This window comes from Balaenoptera physalus (genome assembly GCF_965194825.1).
Source record: "Balaenoptera physalus genome assembly, chromosome: 21".
Lineage (NCBI taxonomy): Eukaryota > Metazoa > Chordata > Mammalia > Artiodactyla > Balaenopteridae > Balaenoptera > Balaenoptera physalus.
This window is the reverse complement of record NC_138902.1, coordinates 44,333,414-44,360,539: the sequence shown is the minus strand read 5'-3', so window position 1 is coordinate 44,360,539 and position 27,126 is coordinate 44,333,414. Positions and strand designations below refer to the sequence as shown.

The 27,126-nt window shown below is 37.5% G+C and overlaps 1 protein-coding gene across 6 annotated transcripts in view; it reads right to left on the bottom strand.

Annotated features, from left to right (window-relative positions):
* Positions 1 to 27,126, bottom strand: part of TENM3 (teneurin transmembrane protein 3) — a 2,405,282-nt gene that overhangs the window by 543,552 nt on the left and 1,834,604 nt on the right. The window lies entirely within an intron of this gene.

Here is a 27,126-nt window from a genome sequence, read left to right as displayed (position 1 = left end):
CCAGGGCCACAGGTAAGAAGGAAGACTTGGGCACTTCGATTTTTGTTTTGAAGTACGGTACACACACCTTAGTCGTGCATTCAAAATTCACCAGGAACTCCCAGGCCCGTTTAAAAAAGTGTGAGTTCCCTCAGGTACGCAAGTTGCTATCCAACAGAGCTATAGATGTGCCATGCTTTCAAATTCCACTGGATCCTTTAGCTGGAACAGGCTCTGGGTCTGATTCCACTTTTAACCGACAGCCTTTAGCACGGACACAAGCAGAGACAATTGATTCATTTGATGAATGAATAAATGAATGACTTTCGCACAAACCAAGTGTTTCTGTTTACATTTGTAAGTAGTGATACAATTTGTCTTCTACGATTGTACAAGAGCTTTAGAGACTGTGCAGATAGAGCATTCCGGGCTGGCATTTCCACCAAAATATCTTTAAATGCATAGTTATTATTCGATTTCCTAAGATACCCTTGAGCACTTGCACAAAATTTTAGTACTTAAATTAATAAGACAGTATGCCTCATGTAGAAAAACCTAATTCCATGTTTGGCTATGCAGAGGCAGTTGATTCTGAAATAAGCCCATTATAAAAAGGCCCTATGATGAGACAGGTTATCTATTTGTTTCTAACGTAAGGGAGGCTTTCTGAGCACTGCTCTCTCCTCCAGCCCTCCAGCCCCTCCCTGGGAGTGATTTTACACCACCCTCCCACTGCTGGAGTTGGCCAGCGCTGCCTCTCACTTCTGAATCTTCTTAGGTCCCTTCTTCAGCCCGACATTTCAGCTCTGAAGCGCTTGCTCCCAACCCCTGCCCCTTTGTCCTACTTTGGATAAGCATCTCTGGCTGACCTCAGCCCTCTCCGTTGTACACAGTCCTGGAATATTTACCCTCCTCTCACAGATCCTGTTCTGTCAAACAGCATCAGTCATGCCCGTGTCTCAGGAATGTCAATCGTAATTGAAAATGTGTCAGTTTTACTAACATAAACACTGAGATAGCTTCATTCCGCTCTACTGTTATCAGCGAACTGTTTGTTTTTCCTCAGAAAATGGAGATGCTGTTTTACTCCAGAAAAAAAAAAAAAAAATGTTGTAACGAGTATAGATTTACAGCATTCTGGAGTAAGAGTGCAGTAATGTCTCCAAATTAGAGAGCTTGTGAGATGCCTTTTCTAAGGTACTATTTGGTTGTTTAAAGTTGCGGTGGTCCCTTCTTTGAATATGAAAAGGAACTCTAGTTTCTAAGGTTATTCTTCCCCTCGGCTGGTTCAGTTTGTAAGGACTGCTTATTACATAACCGTGAACATTACCACAAGGAAGTCAGGATACTGGAGTGAACAGTGCGCATTTTTAATTGTTCTTTATCAGTCTGTCTGTATCCTTCTAATCTTCCGTGCCAGGAGCAAATTTTCTATAATATGTGCTCTTCCTTATAGGCTAAGCATAAGCACAAAAAAAGAGTGTCCTTCTGTAGAGAATAACTTAGCCTATGTGCTCCATCTTTATGATGAAATACACACTTCCCATTAAAAGGCAAATCTGTCATTTTAAAAGGTTGAATTGGACGTACTTTAAAAATAATTCCAGCTGGTTAAAACGAGAGCATTGGAAAAAAAAGTTCAGTAAGAATGTTCTCTTGTTCTGTAGTATTTTCATTTTCCTGAAGTGTGAATTGGATATATTTTCTTTTACTTTAAACCCTTTATTCTCAGTGTCTGATTCTGAGTTAGTGGAATAAGTTTTAATGATGAATTGAGCTCAGTAATACTATTTCTAATACTTAAAGTTTCTATTTCTGTACTATGTATTTCTAGCAAAAAACTGGCCCATTTGAACTGATCTTTTTTCTATGACTACACAAGAAATGTTGATATTTTCTACGTTGTTCTGTTACATGTGCATCATTTCTGGACCTTTTATAGCTCTTCCTTTGAAAGCCTTGTCCATTTAATATAATATCAATATTCTTTTCATAAACTAAATGACTAATTACCTCCTGATAAAACAGAAGCAAAAGATCACTTAAAATATTCAATGAGGTTCTGTAAAAGCCATCTCTGTGTGTGTGTATACAGACACTAGTACTCCACATCTAGTGATCTGAGATTTGTACCTGGATTTTCACACCCGTAGTAAGCTTGGATGCTGAGCTATTATTGCTATTATTTCTTCTAAGAAAACAAACAGAAATACAAACACACACAAACACTTCCCCACCAGTCAATTTTCAACTCATTTAAAATTTTGTCCATGCAAGTTTAATTTTCCTCACTAACCACCAATGACTTTTGCTTCTAAGATATTGAATAATGAAATGTACATGTGTAATGCTTCTTCATATACAGTCCTGGTCGACCACCATCATTAACCACACTGGCGCTTCCTAAGTTTATGGCAAGGTTTCTACTGCCTGGCTTTCACCCTTGTGTCCCAACACTATCCAAACTATACACTTCAATTTTGGTACAAATCTTACTTATGTATATTGTACTTTCAGACAGTTTGCAAAATGAGATAAAAGCAGAAGTAGGCAAAGGCCCATCATCTTCCTTTACATGTTAAGAACTTTGTTTGGTTATGATTTGCTTTGGCTTCTTCCTGTTGGATTTCACCCTCGTCTAGCTCCTTGCCCACTCCCATTTGCGCCTCTACGGTATATCCCAGGCTGTGGTTTTCTACCCCTCTCAACGGACACGTTTATGACTACTCCTTTTCTTCCCTTTTCTCTGTCCTTCATCACTGGGTCCTCGGTCTCTAGGCACCCAGCCCTGATCCAGCGGCTGAGGCATCCCTCATCCGACTCTGCGCTGCCTGACGCCTGCCTGCTTTGCTGCTCGCACCCTTTCCCACCACGCGGACCTGGCTCGCTGGCTTCATTCTAACTGCCCATCGTCCATGGCCACCAGCCGTTTAAGTTTTGTGCTATTTGTCCTTTCTCCTCTCACCGAAGCGGCAGGCTGTCAGCAATGTTCTGTCAAGGTCACACCAATACCTAAAAGGACTGGTTGGGTCTTAAAGGCAACCTGGGGCCCACACGCTGGCCTCTCTGGCTGTGGCACTCCACCTGGGGGTGCTTCCATCCTACTGCCGTGAGTTCCCATAACCTCTCACCTTTCCTTGCCCTCAATCCACGTGCCTCTTCCCTCAGCAAAGTCATCTGATTACCTGATGAAAGTAATACCCACTAAGGTGTAAATGACTGATAGCTAAGCCACCTCCATGGGAACTTTGGAAGTTTATTAGTGCAAATGAATATCTAATCTGCAGAATGTGCTGGGGAATAGGGTAAGAATTCTGGGTCAGGAATCTACTCTAGGCCTTCCCAGTAAGCCTTTATCTCCTTGCCAAATAGAAGAACAGGCTTAACAAACCAGCACGGCGTTTCTGAGCAGCTGTGAATCCCTACTGAAAGGCCACTCCAGATTATATATAAGTAGGTAGCTGCTCTAAATCTGTTAAATAATTAAAGTTGTTCTCACTATTTCAACCATTTATATGCAAAAGATGCTTATTATTACCACAGTACCTATTTATGGCATTTTATACTTTTTTTTTTTTTTTGTATTACTGAGCTGCAACCTCTTATTTTCCTATACCATACCATGGTGGGATAATTATTTATTGAGTTTTTATTAAGTAATTGAAGCAGTGATTTAGAAACTTTTCTTTTTCCTCTGAATAATGTCCTCGGTGGTAGAATAAACTCTTAGGGGGAAGAGCAGAACTGCCCTTGTTGAAGTGGGGGTGCAGCCCCCAGGATGGAACGGGGTACTCCCTGTGCCAGACTCTCCGTGGCTGGAGAGGGTCATGGTGGCATAGTTTTCAACCCACTGCTACAGGAGATACTAAGTAGTAAGAGTATTAACCACAGGCCTAGACTTAAGATGTGCACAATTAGGGAAATCAAGCTAACAAAGGTGAAACACTGAATGTCTACTTCTTCGGTGTGACTCTGTTAAAAATCTTGTAGAAAACTAAAATAATAACCCTCAAAAAACTAAAAGTAGAACTACCATATGATCCATCACTTCCACTACTGGCTATATAGCCAAAGAAAATGAAAACACTAGTTGAAAAAGATCCACGCAACCTCAGCGTTCACAGCAGCTCTATTTACAATAGCCAAGACGTGGAAGCAACCTAAGTGCCCATCAACAGATGGATAAAGAAGGTGTGAGATACACACACACACAACACACATCACAGTGGAGTATTACTCTGCCGTAAAAAGGAATGATATTCTGCCCTTTGCAACAGCGTGGACGGACCTAGAGAGTATTACGCTTAGTGAAATAAGTCAGATAGAGAAAGACAAATACTCTGTTATCACTTCTATGTGGAATCTAAAAAAATAAAACACAGGAATGTATGTAACAGAACAGAAACCGACTCACAGGTACAGAGAACAAACCAGTGGTTACCAGCGGGGAGAGGGAAGCGGGGCAGGGACAAGATAGATGTAGAGGATTAAGAAGTACAAACTACTAGGTAAAAATAAATAAGCAACAAGGGTATATTGTACAACACAGGGAAAGACAGCCACTATTTTATAATAACTTTAAATAAAGTATAATCTATAAAAATACTGAATCACTGCATTGTACACCTGAACTTAATATTATAAACCAACTATGTTTCAAAAAAGAAAAAAGAATCAGGACAATGAAATAGAAAAAAAAATCCTAAAATAATAAAAATGGAGCTTGCTATTTGTATAGGAAATAGATTTGCAAGTAAAGTCATAGTAGGTGGAATCGGAAAACCGCTGGAAGGAGCTTAAATTGTTAAATTATAGCAGGTTGACAAAATTGCAGTAGGGGTTCTGAGGACAGAAAAAAGTGAAGGAAGGTAAAAAAGGAACTCTTACAAGTCAGGTGTTGGGGCCCTCTGCTGCTGTCCGGATAACCAGACTGATCTGCAGCATTTCATGGGGAGAGAGGAGGATGTACAAAGGCCCAGGGCAAGCACGGCGCTTGGCTTGAAGGCAGTGATGCTCTACAGGTCTTTGGCTTGGGGACAGAGATGTGAGATTGACAAGATATGACTGTCTTAAAAACTTCCTGGCATGTTCCCTTGAAATGTGTAGGAAATGATACAACAAAGGAAAAGTAAAAACATGTCTTCAATGATCGGAATGTTCCTTTAAAAAGTAATGCCATAGCTAAAAAGAACGACTAAAAATCTTTAGCAGAAACGGAGACAGGCCCTCTATTCTTTCTCCACAATCAGCCCCAGTCACTTTACTGCCCCCGAGGGCTCAAGTCCAGATGCAACTTTCCACACAGATGGTGTGACGACAATGAACAGAGATGAAAGCCAAGATGCTAGGGTCAAGTACCAGGCTCACCTCCTGCCACCCAGGAACTTGCTCACATTGGTCCTTGGGAAGACGCTCGTTCATCCTATGTGGTTTATTTCCTGCCTCCCAGAGAAGATCTGGCCATGGGGAGTCGCTGACCTTCGGAACTGGCAATCCCACCCTGAGTTTCTGGATGCTACACTGCCAATTTGTCCTGCCTCTGGACACGTGACAGTTCTTCCTGAACCACTTGAGTGTTGCATCTAGTAAACAGAGGATCTACAGGAACTCCATGCATAAAGCTCTGATCCTTGTCTTGACTTGCGGAAACAGTGGTGTGGCCCTATGTCAGCCCAGGTGAATTCCCTCCTCCTAGGGCACAGCAGGGGAGTGAAAGCGCTGTTCTCCAGTGCTGACTCTCAGGGAGAATTCTTAGAAGGCTCCAAGCAGAGAAACACAGGGAAGCAGAAACCACAGAGGACTGTTAGCTCTTTTCTGGAGTTCAATCCAAGATAAGCTCTCTTTCTAGGGCAGTTAATCTTGGCCCTGAAAAGAAGTTGCCAGAAGGGTTATTGATTTCAAAGCTACAAGCTGCTTGCAGGAGTTGAGGTCTAGCCAGGGCCTCAGGGAGGTTTTCAAGGTTAGAGATTTTTTTCTGAGAATATAATGGAAAGCCATAGTTTCCTTCATAAAAAGTCATAATTAGTGTTTGAAGCTAACTGAGTTAACGTTTACAACAGAGGCAAATCTTTTATTCTTTTGGCATTTGTATTTCTTTTTAAATGTCTTCCACAGCATATTGACAAGTTAATTTAGGGTGATGGTTAGTAATTAAAATTCAAAATTCATATTAGTGTAATTGATATTCAGCATGATTAGGAATTAATATTCACAATGTAGTAAGGCTATATTTATGCTGTTATTTCAAGAGTCTTAAAAAATAGGTTTTAAAAGCTATGTCTCCGTGTGGCACTGTATTTTAAAATACTCTCTGTTATCCGCTTCAAAAGGCGAGGTTGACCAGCTGATCGTCACCAGCAATCAAGTCCCCATCATTTAGAAGGGAGACATCTCAGGCATGCTGGTGTGAAGGAAAACGCACTTTCTACGGGCTTTCCTTGCAAAACAAACCCCTCTAAGAGATGGAAAATACCATAAAAAGAGATGCATCAAACATTGCTCATGTTCTACTGACCCCCTCACAAAGGGACAAAATTTCTCCTTATGGGGTTTGTTCGAGTGAAACTATTATAAAGAAATCCTTCTTAATATATAAATGTGTGTGTGTGTGTGTGTGTGCGCGCGTGTATAACTATATTGGTTACATTTTATTTCATCTGCCTTGCAGTTATAACCACGGTCTGAAGTAATCCTATCTTTTATGCCTGAATACTTCCAGGGTAAAAAAAAAATAAATTTCATGACAACAGAAAACTTTTAGAAAAAACATGAAGAACAGTCTAACCTTTAAAGTTCACTCAGAAGCTAAAATCTTTATCTGAATTCATTATGAAATCAATGGAACCTCTGGTTAGGATTCATGTAATTATAAATAACACAGAAGACCACGAGGAGAAAGAAATGTTTAAGTCATAAATCTTTCATAGCTTCTGAAACTTCACTTCTCACTCTCACATGCTTGCATTTTCCACACCCAAGGAAGACTATTGTACCACTGTGGATTATTTAGTCTGGCTAGCTGGCTTACTGCCTATGCTTTTATGAGTTAAAAAAAGATCATATAATCTGTCTTTTGATATTTCAGTTCATGTTTTTCAGCATGCTTGTATCTTTGCCAAGGAATGCATATTGAGTGAAAATCCTCTTCTTAACATGCACCGTGGAAGAAGTCATAGGTAAACAAAAAGCACAGTGAAAAGACACTTCTCTTTCTTAAAAGATAGACCAAGTCCTTGTTTCAGAATATATTCTGGTAACTCTATAAATTTCATTAGTGTGAATACCCATGGCTTGGCGACGCTACATGCATCAGTATACATTCAGCAGGCATGCCACAGTGATTTTCAGGGGCGTTCAGTTTAGTTACCAATCAGAAGGATCACTTAACAATTCTGCTCAGAAACAACAGGGACAAAAAGCAGCTTGGATCAAGGATACCATTTGATTTGCCTGCACTAATAAGTGCCATAAATTATTTACAGAATTTCAAAGTCTTGAAACTGGTGAAGTACACCAGGGCAAAAGTAGAATTTGTTTGTTTATTATCAATTATTTACACAGTATGTTTTACAACATCAGATGTGTAGAAAAGGCATAATCCTGAGGAATGGCATACAATGAAAAGCATATTATGTTAATTCCATAAAAGCTTAACATGAGACATCAAGTTGTGGAAGCTATTTGATGCGGTATTTATAAATGTTTCAATAACAATCTCAATAATATTAAACTCTAAAAAGCATTCCGAAATATAGATCTATTTATAATATCTAGGTAAGTGAGAATCTATGCACACACAATTCCTTGCATAATTATAATAAGGGGATTTCAAATCTCTGATGAAATGGTGACTTCAAAATAAAAAGGGTTCTTGTTCAACTAATAAAATATTTGTAATACAGGGTCACACACAATAGAGGAATCAAATCCACATGCATCCAAATAGGTCAGCCAAAAAATAAACATGTCAATCTTTTTAATCAAACTGGCACTTCAAATCTAATGTAGTAATTATAGATGAAAATGTTGCTGAGATTAAGAGCTACACCCCTGGGATGTATGGATGTATGTTGGGACACTATTGTTTTTTAATATGCCTCCGGTCAAATGTGGTAAACTTCACACTTCTAACCAGTGCTGTTTGTAATAGATTGAATGAAACAGGTCTACAAAAGAATCAATAAATGTAAAGACTAGAAAGAATTAGAGAGGCTGGCAGACTTGTACCTATTGTCTGGGGGAATTAGATGTCAGTTTGAGTATTATAACTCTGACAAAGGTTTCCAAGCTTTAATTTACTAGAACATATAATGGGCCAAGGAGAGGCTGGGAAACATAGTCAGACTGAATACATTATTTAACAAACACTTCAATGAATGTTACACACTTTCTTTTTTTTTATACTCCTGACATATTCTCCCCATTCATTTTTCAGAACCTTGTTTATCAATGAAACACACTTCCCTAAAAGAGTCTTCTCCTAGGGTCCTTAAATTCCAAACCCATGACGGTATATTTAATGCTGAATAATACACTCATGGGAACGAACAATGCTTACCTTAATGTCAGGATGAAAGAAGCATTGGAAACCCTATTGCTAAAGTTCAGCAAGCAAACAAAACATGATAATGATAGCAGGATTAGGTGAGTAATTCCTGGTTCAATACATATGCCTAAATAGAACAAGACTTCACAAGAATTCTCCTCTGCTCTTTATTTTTTCAGCGACGGAGAAAAGTTTAGGAAAGCTCGGTGGCTGGCATAGAGAAAAAAGACCCAGTGCCTTTTTGTTTATTTACTTATTTTTTTAACCTAAATCCGTGGACTTAACTGTGCTTAGCTCACAAAGGAGTTGTTCAGCCTTTATCCACACACCAGATGCAATTTAGATAGGTTGAACTTCTCCCCACTTATCTTGGGAAAGGAGAAAACATTCCATTAATCAAAAACTAATGCAGAAACACCCTTGGGAATAAATGGAAACTACACTGCAAAGGGAGAATTCGTGTTCTCTGTGAAACACGAAAGAAGGACATGTCAGGAAACGGGCCGAAGTAGCCAAATAATAATCAACACGTTGCCGGCCAAAAATTAGTGGAGTCTCTGCTGACTTCCACTGCAAGCCCGTCAGTAACGAAAGGCACAAATTTTACTGAAGTAAATCGCCCTGTCTGCTGTTTCATGATGCTCTAACCTGACTTCCGGCAACTAGCAACAAACCAAACAATGAACAGATATTTAAAGAAGTGCCAAAGAGCCATGCATTTGAAGGGCGGCAGGAGACACAAAGATGGCCCTTGTCTTCAAAGAGTTGACGATCTAATCAAATACTTTTCAGATACTCTCAAATAGTGTCGAAAAGCATTTTATGTAAAGAGCCAGATGGGAATTAGGCTGTGTGGGTCACATTGCTAGGCACAACTGTCCAACTCTGCCATCACAGCACAAAGCAGCCATGGGCAAGACGTAAACAAACCCAGGTGGCTGATTTCCAGTAAAATGACTGAGGGACGCTAAAGACATGACGTGTCATATAACTGTCCCGGGTCATAAACTATTCTTCTTATCATTTCTTGTCATCTACTTAAAAAGGTAAAATCAAACAGGCCACACCGAACAGGTGGTGGGCCCGATTTGATCTGTGGGCCAGTTTGCTAAACCTTTCTCTAAAATAATTATGCAATGAAGACCATAATAATAACTTGGCTCGTATAATCAGAAAATGCAGACCGTAAGCAATCAGGGATGCAAAAGTAGATTAGATACCGTTACCAATCTAAAATGCAGTTCTAATCTGTTTGAAGACAATACAATTATTCCAGTGGCAACATTGAAATGAAATCCCGATACAAAATATCTTTAGATCTTGATGTACCCCAGAGTCCCTGGCATGCAGTAAGAGTACGCACGACAAACTTCCACCCAGGAGGCCAGAAATCCACATTAATTTCAACTGAAATGGTGATGCATTTAGGATGTAAAGGTAAGCTAGCAGGCACTGTTCCTAATATCTAGGACCTAACCATCCTAAAAGGATAAACAAATAGTTCTTGCAATAATTCAAGATAAAACCAACTGCACTAAGTTTAGCAACTGAGATATAACGTGTGCTGGGAAAGGAGAATTTCCAGTGGGGTGATCTGTCATGACGTTACAAGGGAGGCTGTCTTTGAGACGGTCGCCTAATCAGAGGCACGCACTTGAGCGGAAATGGCAGAAAGGGACATTCTAAGCAGAGGACTGAGCTTGGGAGAAGGGAAGGGGCGGGAAGCATATAGTCTCCGGCGATCAAGGAGAACTCAGAGAACCTCAAGGGCTGAGTGGGTAGCAGACAAGAAATAAGGATGGATTCATATTAAAGAGGGCTTTGAACGCTACCCTGAAGAATTTGGACTCCATTTTTATGCAAATGAAGGCCAAGAATTTCAAGCTCTTATTATACAAATGAAATTTTAGCAAAGCTGAAATCTTCTTTATAACTCAAGTTCAATAATACTCTAATCACAAAATGCAAATTTTCATAAAATAATTTAAGACCATACATTTCTTTCTAAAATCCTTCTGCCACTGTTCTGAATAAAAATGAACGTGACTCTTACAACACAGGGTTAACACGGTAGAGCAGGATAGAGCTCAGTACAGAGCAGACGCTTAGTAAATAGGTAAATAACTGTATGTTACCTTTTGGATCTATGCCAATGTCAGGCAAATGAAATAAAGTTGGATTTTGAAGTTTAAGCAACACGAAAGGAAATCTTTTCTTCAGTATCATATGAAAATGTGGAAGCCTCCAATATATACCCCCCGACCCCTGTTTCCAACCTATTATCTGTGGAGGCAAAGTTGGCATTATACCAGGGTTATGTCGCTGATAAATTTTTTTCAGTGAAAAATTTCAGTTAGTAAGACGTGGCACATGAGAAAAAACAATAAGTTAGAACTGATTAATAGAAACAATCCTGACATTTACACTTGACACCTCCAGGTAAATTCAGTTCTCAAACACCCAGTGGTCTCTTAATTGTCATCAGAGTAGAGTCATAAAGAGCCATAAATGGATTAGTGGCTTCACGTGCCCTGTGAACCTTGGTACGCACAGTGCTATTATAAACCATGTGAAATGAGGTGCTCAGAGGATGTCCAATTATAACCCCATTGAACGAGGCACCAGAAATTTTACTGGTGTCCAGTTGTTCAAGCAAGCTTTCAGAGGACAGGCGCTCATAAAGGACAGTGAATGCTTGTCCAAATATTTGTGTGATTTTTCACACTGTTTTCTGTAGTTATCTGAATTACTGATATAGTCAGAGCCACACCAGAAATACTTAAGAATGTCTGTACTGTCAGAGCAAATTAATTTAGGAAGTATTTGTTGAGCCCATTCTAGGGGTCTAGAATTCATGTTTAGGGGAAAAAGAATTAAGGACCCAACTAAGGAAATAATAGGTTTCTTTTTCTTTAAATTTGCAACTACACTCAATTTTTTTATGAATAAATGTATATGCGTACAACAATGTATTTATAGAGAATAAGAAAATGTGATACAGAACTCAAAATATAATACCTGTTAATCTTCCCAACTCATTAGTCATTCATAGTTTTTAGTTTTAGTCATTTTAGATTTTTTAAAAGGGAAGCCAGAACACAGTCCTAAGAATAATTAAAGTCCTTTTTTAAAAGAAGAAGCATTCTAAGGGTAAAACCCGGCAAATTGTACTCGCAAAGACGCAGGTGCCTGCCATCCCCACCCGTAAATCTGGCTCTAAGCAGGTGAGATAATTCTGGAGAGAGGGGACTGTAGCCTCCATAAGTCAGGCCCCCCTTACGGGCCAGCGTGTGTGTAAGCTATGTAAGGACGCTCAGGCAGGCAGGCACAAACACAGACACACACACACCCACACACACACGCACACACGCGCTTACCGATTTGTAGGCATGACTAAATATGCTTCTGCACAAACTGCAGTGCACACCCTTTTGGAAATATTCCAGACCACCAAATGCACCAACTTCTGAGACGTGTGGGCTGAGCTGAAACCGGTTTTCCCAGGTGTACCCCCAGGAGGTTCTCAGCAGCGAGCCTGGGACGGGCCTGAGACTTTGTGCCACCCACAAAATCAGTCTTCTCACCTCCAGGCGACATGCTGCAGTCTCCAGGTCTGGTTTCCTCAAGGGTCTTTTCTCCAACTTTGGACTTTCTTGTATACATACATCTAAAAAATATACACATTTGGACATTTGGGCTTCCCCGGCGGTGCAGTGGTTAAGAATCCGCCTGCCAATGCAGGGGACACGGGTTCAATCCCTGGTCCAGGAAGATCCCACCTGCTGCGGAGCAAGTAAGCCCGAGAGCCACAACTACTGAGCCCGCGTGCTGCAACTACTGAGCCCGCGTTCTAGAGCCCGTGCTCCCAACAAGAGAAGCCACCACAATGAGAAGCCCGCGCACTGCAACAAAGAGTAGCCCCCGCTCGCCGCAACTAGAGAAAGCCTGCGCGCAGCGACAAAGACCCAACGCAGCCAAAAATAAATAAATTAAATAAATAAATAAATAAATAAAGTGATATAGATATAATTACGTTATTAAAAAAAATATACACCTTAGTGTGTCTAGTTGTGCTGTAACACGGGTGTACTATTTAGAGTTAAAATCTCCCACTCATTATCAAGTCTATGCATCAGAGAATTTTTTTTTGTATGAGACAAAAGTGCAAAGCATGGATGACCTGGTGTCATTTGATCAATCATGCCCACGTAATCCAGAAAAATCTCACTGAGCTAAAGTTACATCCTCTTCCAGCACAAGGAGAAAGAGGGCCACCAAGACTCAAACATCAAAGTCGCCTGTTAGACTCTATCATGTGAAAAACAAGAGGAACAGCAGTGGCATCTCACCATAAAGTTTAGTGCGTGTAAAACTCTATAACAGAACTGGATTGATATTTGGCTTTTTTTAATACTGAAAAATTCTCCACTTACTTTCATTCACTCCAAGTCTTACAGGTCTCACTGAAATAGGCTTTACTGTATAAATATTTAACATCATCCTTGCTCAACTATAGTATACAGTTTTTTAAAAGATGCTGAATGATAAGCAAATCAGTTGAAGTTTCCCACTGACGGGACATAGAGATGTGTGACGAGCAAAGTGGACGTGAGTCAATCAGCAAACATTCATTGTACATCTAGAGCACTCAGCAGGTCAGGGTGCTTTGGAGAAGGCTGCTGGCCTTGCTCCAAGGAGCTCTAGTTATTAGAGGAATCAGGCTTCCCTCTTCGCAATTACTTAGAGTTTTGACACCCTGACCATTTGATCCTGTCAAGCCTTATCTTTCATTTCTTGTCAGTTTTGTTTTTCTTCACTCCGTTAATTACATGCAAAAGCACAGCAGCTCACAAGGTATATTCAACCCAATTCAAAATATGTACCTCCTTGTTGCCATTCTTGGCAACACAGAAGTGAGACCGACTGACAGTAGGTTACACACCTCTGGGAACATGCACAGCTTTTATTAGGGCATCCAGGGTCCTGAGCGATACTGAGCCATTTCTGGGTGTTTAACTTAATGTCAGAAGATGATCTGAGTACTAATAAGAATCATGAGACATCCTGAGATTTTAAAAGAGGCATCCAATCTTCTCATCTACAGACAGGGAAACTGAGGCCTGGTGAGTTTAACTGGCTTAGCTAAAATCACACATTCAGTGACAAACTGAGTTAGAATGCAATTTTACTGAGTCTCAAAAAGTACTCATTTTATTTATCTAAGTTTTAAAATACCTGTAACAAATAATGTGAGGCAGAATGAAAAATATATGTATACCTACAATATGCATAATATAACATATGTATATAATATGCACTTACATTTGGTTGTATCTCATTTTACCTCCTCTAAATTATTGAGACTTTCACAGTTGTATTTCGAATAAAACTTTCAGAGTTAAACATTTAAGGACTGTATTATGTACAAAAAAGTCTTGGAAACACCAGCTTCATTTTTGGTGCTGTTTCACATAGATTGTTGTTAACACGCCACAAGCTGTAGACACTTAAAAATACTGTTTAATTTTCTTTAATCCATTTCATTTTATGGATCTAAAATGGCCATCAGACAATAATACAGCAGTTTCCATAAGGAATAAATTGTTACTGTTTGACAAAAAACTCTTTTTATGCCAGAAGAGGGAAATATAAAAATGTCTTTTTCATATAATTATATTAAAAAACGTGTTCGTATGTTCTCTCATATTACAGCTGTTAGAATGTTTTTTATTTTCCTTAAGCCACTGACTTTAGAGCTTTCCTTTTCTTCCCCATTTTTTCCTAATTAATTTCTGTTCAACCAAAGAATTCTTTTCTTTTATGGCTTCTGCTATCAGAGCAATGCCTTCATGAAATGAGCAAGCCCACTTCTGAGCTCTGCTCTTCCAAAAACAGGGGTAGGAAAGATCAAAATATTTCTAAAAAGGGTATTTTCCCATTTAGGTGTTATTCTTCATGTTAGGAGAGCTGACAAATAATTACTAGCCTGTAAAAAATTTAAATCTTCTGCTACTCAAAGATGGGCAGTGCACATAAACAGAGAAATATAACCTTTAAAAGATAGTCCGAGCTTCACAAACTTGGTCCTACAGGGAATCAGCTGCTATTAATCAATTTACTACCTGAGTTCTGATAATAGTCTTGCTTTTGTTTATCATTATGTGTTAAAGTGTTTTAAAAAAAGAACTAGAATGAATTTAGCATATTTTTTTTCTTCAAAAGATTTCTCTTCTTCTGTTTTTCTCATATTTATTTTAGATTTTGTTTATACTTTAAACATCCAGAATTCATGAGGTTTCCTTATGTACTTTGCAAAATTTACAGACCATTATTTTTAATCTCTTTTTTTTCTTTTTATGTTTTGAATAACTGCTTTTCTTTTCAAAGAATAAGGGAGGAAAGTCTGTTTAATTAAATAATATAGTCAAACAACTGCTCTTTTTTACACTGCAATTGCTTCACTATTAAAAAAAAAAGGCAAGGCATAAAACTCAACTAATTACATTTATTAAAGATCTGAAGAAGCAGTGGTATCTCTGCCAATACCTCCTACTTCCACCCTCACACCAACTGCCTGAGTATTAGAAAATCTGGAGAAATGAGATGCCTAACACAAATTATTCAACAGGGTAGAATTATATACAAATACATATAATATTTATGAGATACATTAGTATATTTCTTACCCAAGCTATTTGAGCTCATACAAACAGACTTTTTAAAAAAAAAAAACATGTCACTGCCATGAATTGGCACTCATTTAAGACAAATGCAGGCATCAGTATCAATCAAGAAGTCAAAAAATTGGCCGTTTTGAGATCTATTCATTCTGTGCATGTAGATGTGGCTTAGCTTTACTCCCCAGTTAAGAATATGTAATAAATGTAACAAGTTCCAGTGAAGTAAGTAATCTGTTATTAAAAACAAACAAGGGATCGTCTGTTATTAAAAACATAAGCTCATTTTCCTTCAGTATAGATTCAATGGCATTGATCAATAAATATTAGAAATTATGTCTGAAACAGGCAAATTTTGTAAAAGGAATAATTTAAACAATTACATATTTCAGAAGTGATTATATACTGATTTCATTCAAATATTATCTCTTGCACTCATAAATCTACTAACTTTCCCTACCTTTTAAGAGATACTGACAAAAAATTAATATGAGTGTTTCATCTCCCATGGACACACACACACACACACACACACGTAAGCTTGGGTGTGCATGCACATGTAGGAAATTGATCATCATAATACTTGAGGTCAAACATACCACTTAACAAAGAGAGGTTTTTTCTTTTAATTAATTGCACCATTTTCCCTTTTCAGCTTCCATATATAAAGGAAGCTTAACTATGTGCTTACAATGATAGTTCAAGCTAGAATCCATTACTTTAATTACCTTACAATGAGCAGAAAAAATCTAATGTATGGTAAATGTAGCTCTCTTAATAGAAAAGCAGATTTTAAAGACATGCTCATTTTCAAAATAAGCTGGACATACTACAGTCAGGTTTCTGTATTTTCTATATACAACTGGTATTTCATTTTGAATTACTTGAGCACTTTGCAAAGTGTATGCACTATAACAAGAGGTCAAGTTTCACTCAGTGAATCGATTCAATACGAGAAGCAGAAATTTCCACAGAGGGAAGGAAATTGCCTTAAAGTCAGCTGGCATCACTTTGTTTCAGCTTCTTGCTCTGAGGGCTGGGTCCAAATGCCTGCAGTGCTCTGTGCTGTTCTGTGCTACTTTGAAGAACACAAGGCTTGAAGGGCTGTTAGAGAGAGTAATGATGGAATTATAACTGACTAGCTCTCTGTCTGGTGAGACTACCCAGAAAAGACTAACAAGATAGCAATGGCTAAAAAAGGTCTTTGTTGTCTAGGTAAGAATGGAAGTTTTTTTTTTTCCTTTTTGAGTTCTTCTCTCCAATGCTAACCTCAAATTCAGAAAAGCCAAAGATTCAGTGTGACTCACACTGGCTTTGATCAGGTTTCCAATATAGTCTAAATAACAGATCATTGTAAAGAATACGTAAAACAGTTTCTGTTCCAACAGTGATCAGTGTTTGAAAAGAACTCTCTGTTTATGCTATGGTGCCATCAACGTAGAACTTTGCTCAACAGTTGATCAGAAGCCAATGATGGCACTGAAGTTAATGGAAATGAGAAAATAGGTTATATTGCTTGGGTGACTAAACTGATATAATAAAGAGTCAATGAAATGATTTCAGAACTGATGGAGGATACCCAAGCCATACTGAGAACCTTCCTTGGACGGCTTCTGTCCAATTTCCAAAAATCTGTATAAAATAGGTGGTTTTCACGTGACTGTAACAAAATAATTTTAAATCAAGAAAGAAGGGACCCATCTTTCCATTCACAAGACCGTATCATTTCTTCTTTGTGAGGATTAGACAGGTATTCAGTCTATATTTCCCCCAAAATAAGACCGAGAATACTGAGTTACAGATGACAAATAGCAGAAATAGGCTGGCTGTGTTTATTTTGAAAAGGTTTGTTGAAGTTTTAAAAACACATTTAATTCTTTCAGAAACTAAAAAGTTGCATCCAAGCCATAAGAAATTCACTCCTTTTCTAAAAAATACTCAATCAGGCATCCCTTTAGAGTTGTAATTATATTTTCAGCATCATCAAATATATTGTATGAAGTGCTTATGTCTTTTGATACAATGGTCATTTTTAGAGACTTGGAGTGCTTTTGTATGATTTTATGTTGCTTCTACATCAAAATGTAAACTCCTTAAGGAAAGAAACATCCCATGTAACCCCCCAGAGGCCCAGAAGAGTGATTTGCATACTCAATCAAAGGATTTGATTAACCTCTATCCCAGAAATTTCAGTCTTAGAAACCTAGAGATCTATTGGGAATGAACGTAATAACCTTCTAATATAGGCTGTTTAAAAATCTTTGTTTGTACAAAAGTATTCTGCTTGTCTAACCTAAAGCATTCTTGCTGTAATTTCAAACCATTTCTTATCTATTGGACTTTTTGAAGTTGAGGAATCAAACTGCTGGTCAGCATTTTACAAAATACATAAAACATTTACTTTGCAAGAATAAAATAGAACTACCACTGTCTATATCAAGATTGGGTTTTATATAAACGTAGTAAACTACCTTTTTAGTTTTAATATGGAATATATTTTCAACTTTACTAAATTAGATACTGGAAGAAACTTCACATGCTTGTTTTTTATTCTCCACTAAAGATCAAGTACATTAGAACACCTGAATGAGAAAAAACAGAAAACAAACATGTAAAGTAAATGCATGTTGCACTAATATAATATGATCCACATAAGGTTTGCTGCCTTTTCAGAAATAACTCCTACAATCTTGGCATGCTTCTACTCGGGACAGTTCTGTAAATATGCACATGGTTCAGGACATGGTAAAAAATGAAAATGCTGATAAAAAAATGGACATATGTTATCTGGTCACTCAGTACGTTAAACTTCAGCTGAAACAGCTAGAAAAGAAGGCAAGGAAATTATCCTTCCCCAGTCCGTTCCTTATCATTCTTAGAGCCTTCCCTTGAGTTCATGGGAGTAGAAATTATGTCTACCAAAATAGTCCTTGGTTCTGTAACTGCATATTAATGAATTATAATCGAGGTCCTTTCCACAAGCAAGAAATAATGATGAAGACCTCTATCTCAATCCTTTTTGAGCATGAAAGCACTGACTCCTTTAAATAATTGGTTAAAAACAATGCAACATCCTCTAGGTGAGTTTTGTGGTGATTAAGGTAGCTTTCAATATTTCCCAGAAACTTCTAAAATGCAGTTCTCATCTCTGAAAACCTAATTTCACCCTTAATTTTCTGCAACTCCATACCTTTTCAGTTGTCGATACGTTAACTGTTCAAGTCTCCTCTAATATTCTCATCAAATTGATGGATATTCCTTTTAATTGGAATAGAGATTCAGTCCTATAAATCATGTTTTAATCATTTGATCCCATTTTTCCAAATACTACAAAAATTAACCATCCAAGTATTTATTTCAAATTGCACAGTATTTTGGCATTTCCTATATCAATTACTATTATTTCTTTGTTAGTCTCTTGAAGCGAAAACATTTTGGAGAAAACAGGAAGTCCTACATCAGAAGGTATATTGCTTCTAGTAGGGTTTCAGTTAAACATGTCCAGTTTAGAAATTTGATTGGGCCACTGGTTTCTTTTTTTTTATCTTAAGCTAGTCATGTAACCCCTCAAAATCTAAATAATGATACTTAAGCAGATGAACAATCAGGAAAGAGAATATCTAGATAGATTATAACTAGTAAAAATGAAGATAGAGACTACTTTTGCAATGAATCCTGGTCTGCATGGGAGTAAAAATACTGCTACAAATTCAAATGAAGTTAACTAAAGGCAGTAACCTCTGGTTTGAAACCCCCAGATGGCTGAAACCAAACAGCTAGTTTGTCCATTAAGATACCCTGAAATCTAATATTTCAGCATAATGAATCACAATATATGACTGTGATTTTAAGTTATTCCATTCTGAATCACACTTACTTGATTTCCGTTTATTTTTTTTCCTAATTAGAATAATTTAATGAAAAAGGAACACACATGCAAGGGTGAGAAGTGATTTGTCCTGGGTCTTCCTTAGCTAATCATAATAGATTTAGTGGTATGTTGGGTTTCAGTTATATTGCTTGTGTGTTTGCAACATTTGGGTACTTGAAAAAAATCAGCGATTTAAAATAACAAACCAGGTGGAGTGGGTTCTTTTTACACATACAGTCGTACCACCTCATCCTCCCAACAATCCTGGCAGGGAGGCATTTTACCAAGAAGGATACTGAGGCTCACAGAAGTTACCTGCCTGAGAACACACGCTAATCAATAGTGGAGCTGAGCTTAGGACCCAGGGCGTCTAGGGTCACAGTCAGGCTGCTGGACGGCACTGCTTTAATAGGCAAGCTCATACATTGCCATTCGGAAGAACTAGATCACCAAGGGATACATATAATACTGCCAGTGTAGAAATGCACTGTGCCTGTCCCTGACCCATTTCAAGGGCTTCCCATGACACAGTTTTCTATTAGGGCAATCTAGGGACCTTCCATTTTTCTATTTAGTACCTTTCTCCTACCTCCTGGAATTTCTACACCAACACCAAGAAATCTGTGTCTTCACGTTGTCTGTACTTCATCACCCTGAACTTATTCTCTCCTTCATACAGGACGAAATTTGATATGTAAAAGTTCAAGCTTAGAAATAAGTGACCAGGAGATATGAGATATAAGTGACCAGGAGCTATTAACATTTTAATAGGGAGTAGTTCATTCATGCAAAATAGGAATGAAATTCTATTGGGATCATTTAGGCATCACAGAATAACAGAAGCGATCCTTGAAGGAAGGGTTTGCCCTTCAAATGATATCACATCCAAAAAAACCTGACCTTTATTAGAACCAAGTCTAAAATTTTCCTACCCTTTTTCATCACTGACCTAGGAGGGTACAACTATCCAATTGGATAGTGAAGTATTTTTCATCAGCAATGACTCCTCAAAAGGAGAAAATGAAGTTTACAAATTTTAATTAGGATTTCCTTGTATCAGTCAGATAACAGTTTACATGTGATCATACAGACATGTGACCACTGATTTATATTTTAAAGACAAAGGACATACTACCTATTAAACCCTTAAAAAAATTTTTTTTACAACCAAATTAAACAAACAAGCAAGACCTCAGCCAAAATCATAATGGGACATTTACAACTGATTCATTTTTAATGAAATATGATTGGTGATTGATTATGCATTACACTATCTTTTTACACTTGCCAAATGGGATATGAAAGTCAAGCAATGCTGAATATAAATAATCTGATGCGATCTGATAACATCTTGTAAACAGTTGCCTTGAATTTACAAAGCTGATCTACATGTAAATGAAGTAACTTTTTAAATTGAACCGACCAATTGGTTCTGCTGAAAAAAATCAGTTCACTTTTTTTTTTTTTTTTTTTCCTTTAAGTAAATACCTACCACAGGGTCAAATTGCTAGAATTTTATACTCTGGCATTTCCTTCCAGAATATAACATTCTGCTACTGTACATTTTTCTCAACAGGTTTGATTAACTTTATAAAAAGGTGGTCAAATACTGACCACATTAGAGGTTTGGTTTTGATCTCCTCACTAAAACTGGTTTTGTTAAGCTGAGCTCGGTGGCTCCCGCAGAGAAAAAAGAGGAAAACAGTTAAAGACTCCCTCAGGAGGCCCCATCTTTCAGCAGAAGATTTGGGGGAACATTGTTATTCACATGCAGTCACAGTCAAATGCCTTTTAAGGGTGTTACTGAGCCATAGCACGGCTTTGGTTTTCTATTATTTCCTATTGTTAGGTCCAAGGTTCAAGGGGAATAGTAAAGGAAGAAATGAAACAGTCCTGATTAGTTTATGTATATAGACTACTTGATTGCAATTCCAGAGCAACTTGTTTCTTTCTTTCAAAATCTTAATTGTCTTGTTGCTTTATTTGGTTACTGGGTTTTGATTGGTTTTAATGTCACAGAGCTGGTTCATTCATATAGCCATATAGATAAGAAAAAACGAACTCAGCTCTGCCAAAAATTTCAAGATTTCATCAAGAAGTCTTCTGAGGCCAGATGATAGCCAGAAATAAAAATAATAATTTAATAAATGAAATAAAAATTAATGAATGGATGTGATTTGTGAAGAACAATGAGCTATTATTAAAATAAAAGAAAGCTAAATTAAGTGTTATTTAACAAATGTGGTTCCTAATAAGAATACTGTTAAACAAGAAATAAATGACCATTATCCAGAAGCACAACAAAAATAATTTACATGTTACATGCATACTGAATAATATTGAAATAAGAAAGGCTTAGATGCTTATTCACATAGAATGACTTCCTGAAACTTATCCAACTTAAAGAAGTATAAAAAAATGCTCTCTTTACTATATAGCAGCTAGAGAGGCTGTAAAGGAAGATGAGATTTAATCACTGCATAAATATATGCTAAAGAATGACGTCAAAGTAGGATTTCAAAAAGATAGCTAAAGCGTAACAGCAGATAAACATTACATTAACTCTGCTCTTGGGGAAAAACACAGCAGCAAGTAATGCAAACACACGGGTGAGATTATCATCTTCCATAAATATGTAACTAAATATCAACATTTTCAAGTTCAAGTCATTTGGTAAAAGCCAAGGAAAAACAAGCATTAAAATGTTACGAATGAAAATAAACTTCTCAAAGTAGCATTTTCCTAATTCAAAGTTCACATTATTTTAAGAAGAAAATCCTTCATTTTTTTTTTTTTTTTTTTTTTTACTCTGAAAGCAGGTTTTATTTAAATTTCTAGTGTGCGTGCAACTGCAACTATTAAGGACTTCAGTTCCCCAAATACTTAAGTAAATACTTAAAACAAGCCGTAATTTAGTGAAGTGGATTCCTGCCCATAATACAAAGCTGATACTATATAACCTTCTGGAGGAAGAACACAAAAGTGGATTTGAATGTGAGGTCTGAACAAAATGACAAAGGTTAGGGCTTTTTTTTACTAAGCTACAAACATATTCAAAACTCATGTCAAAGTCTAAAATTAAAGAAGCATCTTATCCCATAATATTAAATTGGACTTGCTATATTTAAAAAATAAACAATATTTAGAAGACAATGATCACATGAAAAATCTTCATATTTCACACAGCCACATGCACACACCAAGATGCTTTTTGAACTTGAAAGCTGAATCAAAGGATTAAGTAAATGTATTCTGTGCAAAGGAAGTGATGGTGTCAGAGCAGAGATTACTTTGAGGTTTGCAATATATATGTTTTGTTGTACTGTTACGCAAATTATAACATTTTATAGTACTGAAATGTTTAAAAGTAGACACTGATTTTTTAAATTTCCTGTTCTATTGTATATTGTTATAAAGTATCCAGTGTGTATTCTGAAATTGGGATACAGAAGTTGAATTAAGAAATGCCTCGACAGTAGTTTTGTTTTTGTTTTTTTGTTTTTTTTTTTCATTCCAGCTGTGGAAGAGAGGAATATTTTTAAACTAATTCAATGAAAAAACAACATCATGCACTGCTGACCCACTCTGGTTTGGGGTTCATCCTGGCCACACATTCCAAGTGAGTCTAAATGAACAGGCATTATGTAAATAGGCATCGCTAAATAAAAGGCAGCTCTCGTGTATTAATCCAAAGCCTGTGGTGCTTTTAGAGCAGCCTGGAGACCATCCCAGACACCTGGCTTTTGAAAGACCACCAAGAGAATAAGTAAAAGGGGTCCTTAAAAGCGTTTCAAAATTAAATCTAACTTAAATACAGGATTTAGATATGTTTTTGCTCAGCAATTTTAAAAGTTTATTTTGGTGATTTAATACAAAAATTCTCACCTTGAGGACACAAAACTGTTCCTCAATCAGCGAATAGTTAAGAATTAAAATCGTGGAAAGGACTCGGGTGAAAACAAATGATTTCACTTCTTGCTCTACAATATATACTCCGGTTTCCTTCATTCCAATGCTGACTTTTGCTTTTAAATATTTGGAATCGAAAATTTACAGGTATGTATAGATGAAGTATAATAACCACATCACCTGTTTAAGAAGCTGATATAAAAAATTAACTAGAAAAAATTTTAGAATGCCTAATAGGCCCCAGGGTAAAATACAGAATCATAATGTTAAAACTCACAGATACTATAGGAAAATGATTATGAAGTTGTTTTATTTTTTCCCTAAGAAATAATTAAGTAATGAGCTCAACTTGTTAATTTTTAAAACCATTTAACTAAAATATTCCATAGCTAACAAAATTAGTTATTCAATTTAGAAGGGAAACACACATATTATGAGAAATCCTAAGGCCTAAAAAAAGAGAATTCCTGAATATGCAAGACATGGATTTTATGGTGAGTTAGTATGTATATTTGTAGGTTCATATTTTTTGAATTCTATTAAACTCTTCCTTGGGGGACGGCTTCTGTCACATTGTTTGAATCACGACAAAAGCCACAGAGAAGATCAACAGTGCTGTGAAGGTAATGATCTTTCCCTGGCCTCTCAGGAGCTGGTTGTAAAATTTATAAGGAAAGTTCTATCCATGGCCTACATAATTTTTTGGTGAGGCAGTAGAAATTGATGCCATCTATCTAAAAGAATAAAAGTTGTCAATTTAGGTATCTGAATGTTCTCAGCTGCCACAAATCTTGGAGACATCTGGGGTTATTAAAGGCACAGAAGTTTAAGTTATGGATGTGCGATTCAATCATCTATCTTTTGACTAGGTGATAGGTATTAAACACGGTGCTCTATTTTGTAGGATGTAACAGAATCACAAAATACCATTCCTGCCCTTGGGGTGCTTAGAATCTACTAGGAAGATACAAACATTCTGCATCCATAAAACACGGAGTGTTTTAACAGGAGCTAACTCTTATCAGGGCAAAAATTTTATGTCGAAATGTATAAAATAGTGTACAGAAATCTGTAACTTTTGCCCATAGATTAAATCCTAAGACTTCTCTTGAGTAGTTTAATTGTGGGCTCATCTGAACCTCAAAACTTTCAACAAGTAACATTCGTTTCAGTAGTTTCTGAGAGTAGAACAAAAGAAAACATGCATGCCAAACATTTGATAATTTAAATAAAAGACAATTCTTTATTTCCATCTTGACTAGATAGTTCTGTAATCCCCTCATTTGGGAATTTTCAGGGTGGTTTCATAGCAGAAATTTCCCCCAAATTGGGTGCTTTAGGAGCATCAGCTTGATGAATCCAAAGGACCACAGATGGAACAGGGCCTGGAGACACGGTTCTCTGAGGGGCTCTGGGTGTGACGCCGACTGGCAACTCCAGGTACAGGTGGGCAGAAGAATTTGTGAGATGTTTTTCAGATTGAGAAAGTGAAAGTGTTTGGGACTACTTCATCTGGCTCGTCCTAACCGCTCATTAAAAAGAATTAAGAATTAAGCTATGATTGTGTCTCAGTGACTTAATCTGAGGGTGGGATGGTAACACGTCATACAAGGTAAAGGGAAACATGGAGGCTTTCTTGAGCACCGCCTGACCGCCAGCACTGGTCACTGCAGGGACCTCTGGCTTGACCCCAGGGACGCATCACACAGGCCTCACGCCACTCATCACTGACTCACAGGTCATCTTTTCTTGAAAGTCACTTTAAACCAATCATCTCTAAAATTCTACCATCTCCTCCCACCTCTCTCGTCATAAGGCTTGGACAAAACTGTGTATCAAATTTTAAATATCTATGTGAAAAGAGTTCTGCCAACTTTAAAACATTATTGAAATGTCAGTGATGAACAAATAATTGCAAAAGCTTCCTTTAGAACTTGTGATTCTAGAAGAATATTCACTTTCAAACCAAAGGATATTCTATGTATCCGTTTATGTAATACTGCTACTAATAATTAACACTTCATGAGTGTTAATTATGTGTCAGGCCTGATTCTAATGTCTTTACCGGAGTCTTTTAGCCTCACTACAAACCTGTGAGGTTAAGTACTATTATTATCTCCACTTCAAAGACAATGACATTGAACCACAGAGAGTAGGTAATTTGCCCGAAGTCATAAGGCAATGCATGGTAGAGCCATAATTCTAAAAGGTAGTTTCCTTCTGGAGCCCACACTCTTAACCACTATGCTAGACTGCCTCCTAGCTGTGTCATTTATACAATTCTCCATCTTCTAAACACCATCTATTACAGGCTGACTGGAAACCATGCCCTCTGCTAAGCACCGTGTCCTTTGTGTACGAAAACACTGGTCTGACAGTACGTGGACATAGAGAATATTTATCCTCTACCTTTCGTAAGACCTAACTCATCCACTAAGATATCTAAATTCTTCAAGGCACAGTTAGGCTTGATCAAATAAGTCATTCACCACGCAACACGAAATGGCTGAAGCTACCAGAGAGCAATTCACTAATTGTTGGACCGCGGGTCATTTCAACTGTGTACACAAACCCCTACTCCCAGAGCTACTGAGGCACCACCACAGTGTTCCATAGGCACCCATGTGCCCCTACATGCCTAAGACATGCAAAAGCATGTTTGGCTTTATTTGGAAGATGATGCAGGGCTTTTCAATTGCACTGGCTTTTCCTACACTGCCATCAAGAAGACAAACTGGGCAAACAATCATTTCCAGTGGACATACTGCCCTAGCATCGCCTGTCCTCAGTCCAGGAGAAAAACTGACAATAACACAGCCATCAGCTTTCCTGTGCTGTCAGTGTCTCTCTGGCAGAGGATAAAAGTAGGCAGGACTTCTTTAAGTTATTTTCAGACATTTTAAATAGTCCATGGGCCTCTTTATTCTGGTGGCACTTCTGTGCAAGCACGATGAGGGATTTTGGTCTTGATTTTAGAATTATGCAGGGGAGTAATGAAAAGAATGGCATAAAAAAAACAGAGTATGAAATATTTCTGTGTTTTCACGAGCATGTAGAATTTTTGTGGTTTGCAAATATTTACATTTATACTTACAGTTACATTTACATCTATATTTATATTTATATTTATATTTGGCAGACCAGAGACCTGAGGTGATAAAGGTAAATGAGAAACGTGCCCAAAATGTGAGCATCCGTAACTCAACGCAGCACCAAGGCATGGCCAGCTGCCAGTGACATTCTTAAAAAAAAAAAATTGTAGGTTGTGAGGAGTCACTAATAAAATTAATTTCTAACATGGTAAAAAGACATATAGGATCATGTTATCTGCCTTAACATGCATTTCCTGAAACATTGTCACGTGCCAGTTTCTTCCTGGACAAACGAACTCCTCACACCTTGCAAACCCACACAATAGATCACAAGTTCATTAAACTGCTTGCTGTCTTTCAGGAGGTTTTCTTTCCCCCTACTTACAGATAGTGTGTAACAAATTAAATATCCAACTGAAATAATGAAAATGTCAATACTTGTAATAGAACTTTTTGAAAAAAAAGAAATTAAAAATTGAAAATGAGTGGAATGAAAATGTTTTTCTTTTTTTTTCCCCCTCCCTTTAGACATTCTTTCAATTAGAAAGGAGACCAAACTTAAATTATAGCTACCAATTAATTTTTCTGCTCTCTGGCAAGTGAAATAAGCATCTTTCATTAAATTGGATATTAAAGCTCATTGGTTATACAAGGAACCTCCAGATTAATGGACTAGAGTTCTCCAGTTTCAATTATTTTCTCTACTTCCTAATATCGGTTCAACTGCCCCCCTTTCCCTGGTGGGGCTTAATCTCTCACTCCTACTGTCCCTAAGTATTTAACTGACTCTTTCCACTACTGTGGGTCACTCAGTTAATCTGATCTTGAGGGTACAACCTCCTTGTTAAAATGTGTGTGTGTGTGTGTGTGTGTGTGTGCATGTGTGTGAATTAGTAGTTAAGAAGGCTTTCTTAAGATGAAACCAGCAGCAGCAGAAAAAAAAAACCAAAACAACACAAAAACAGTGCCAGCTAGGAAATGAAAGTGGGCAATTATCCAGAGCTTTTGTTTTGCAGCCATATACACTCACATATGTTTCCAGAATCCCAAACG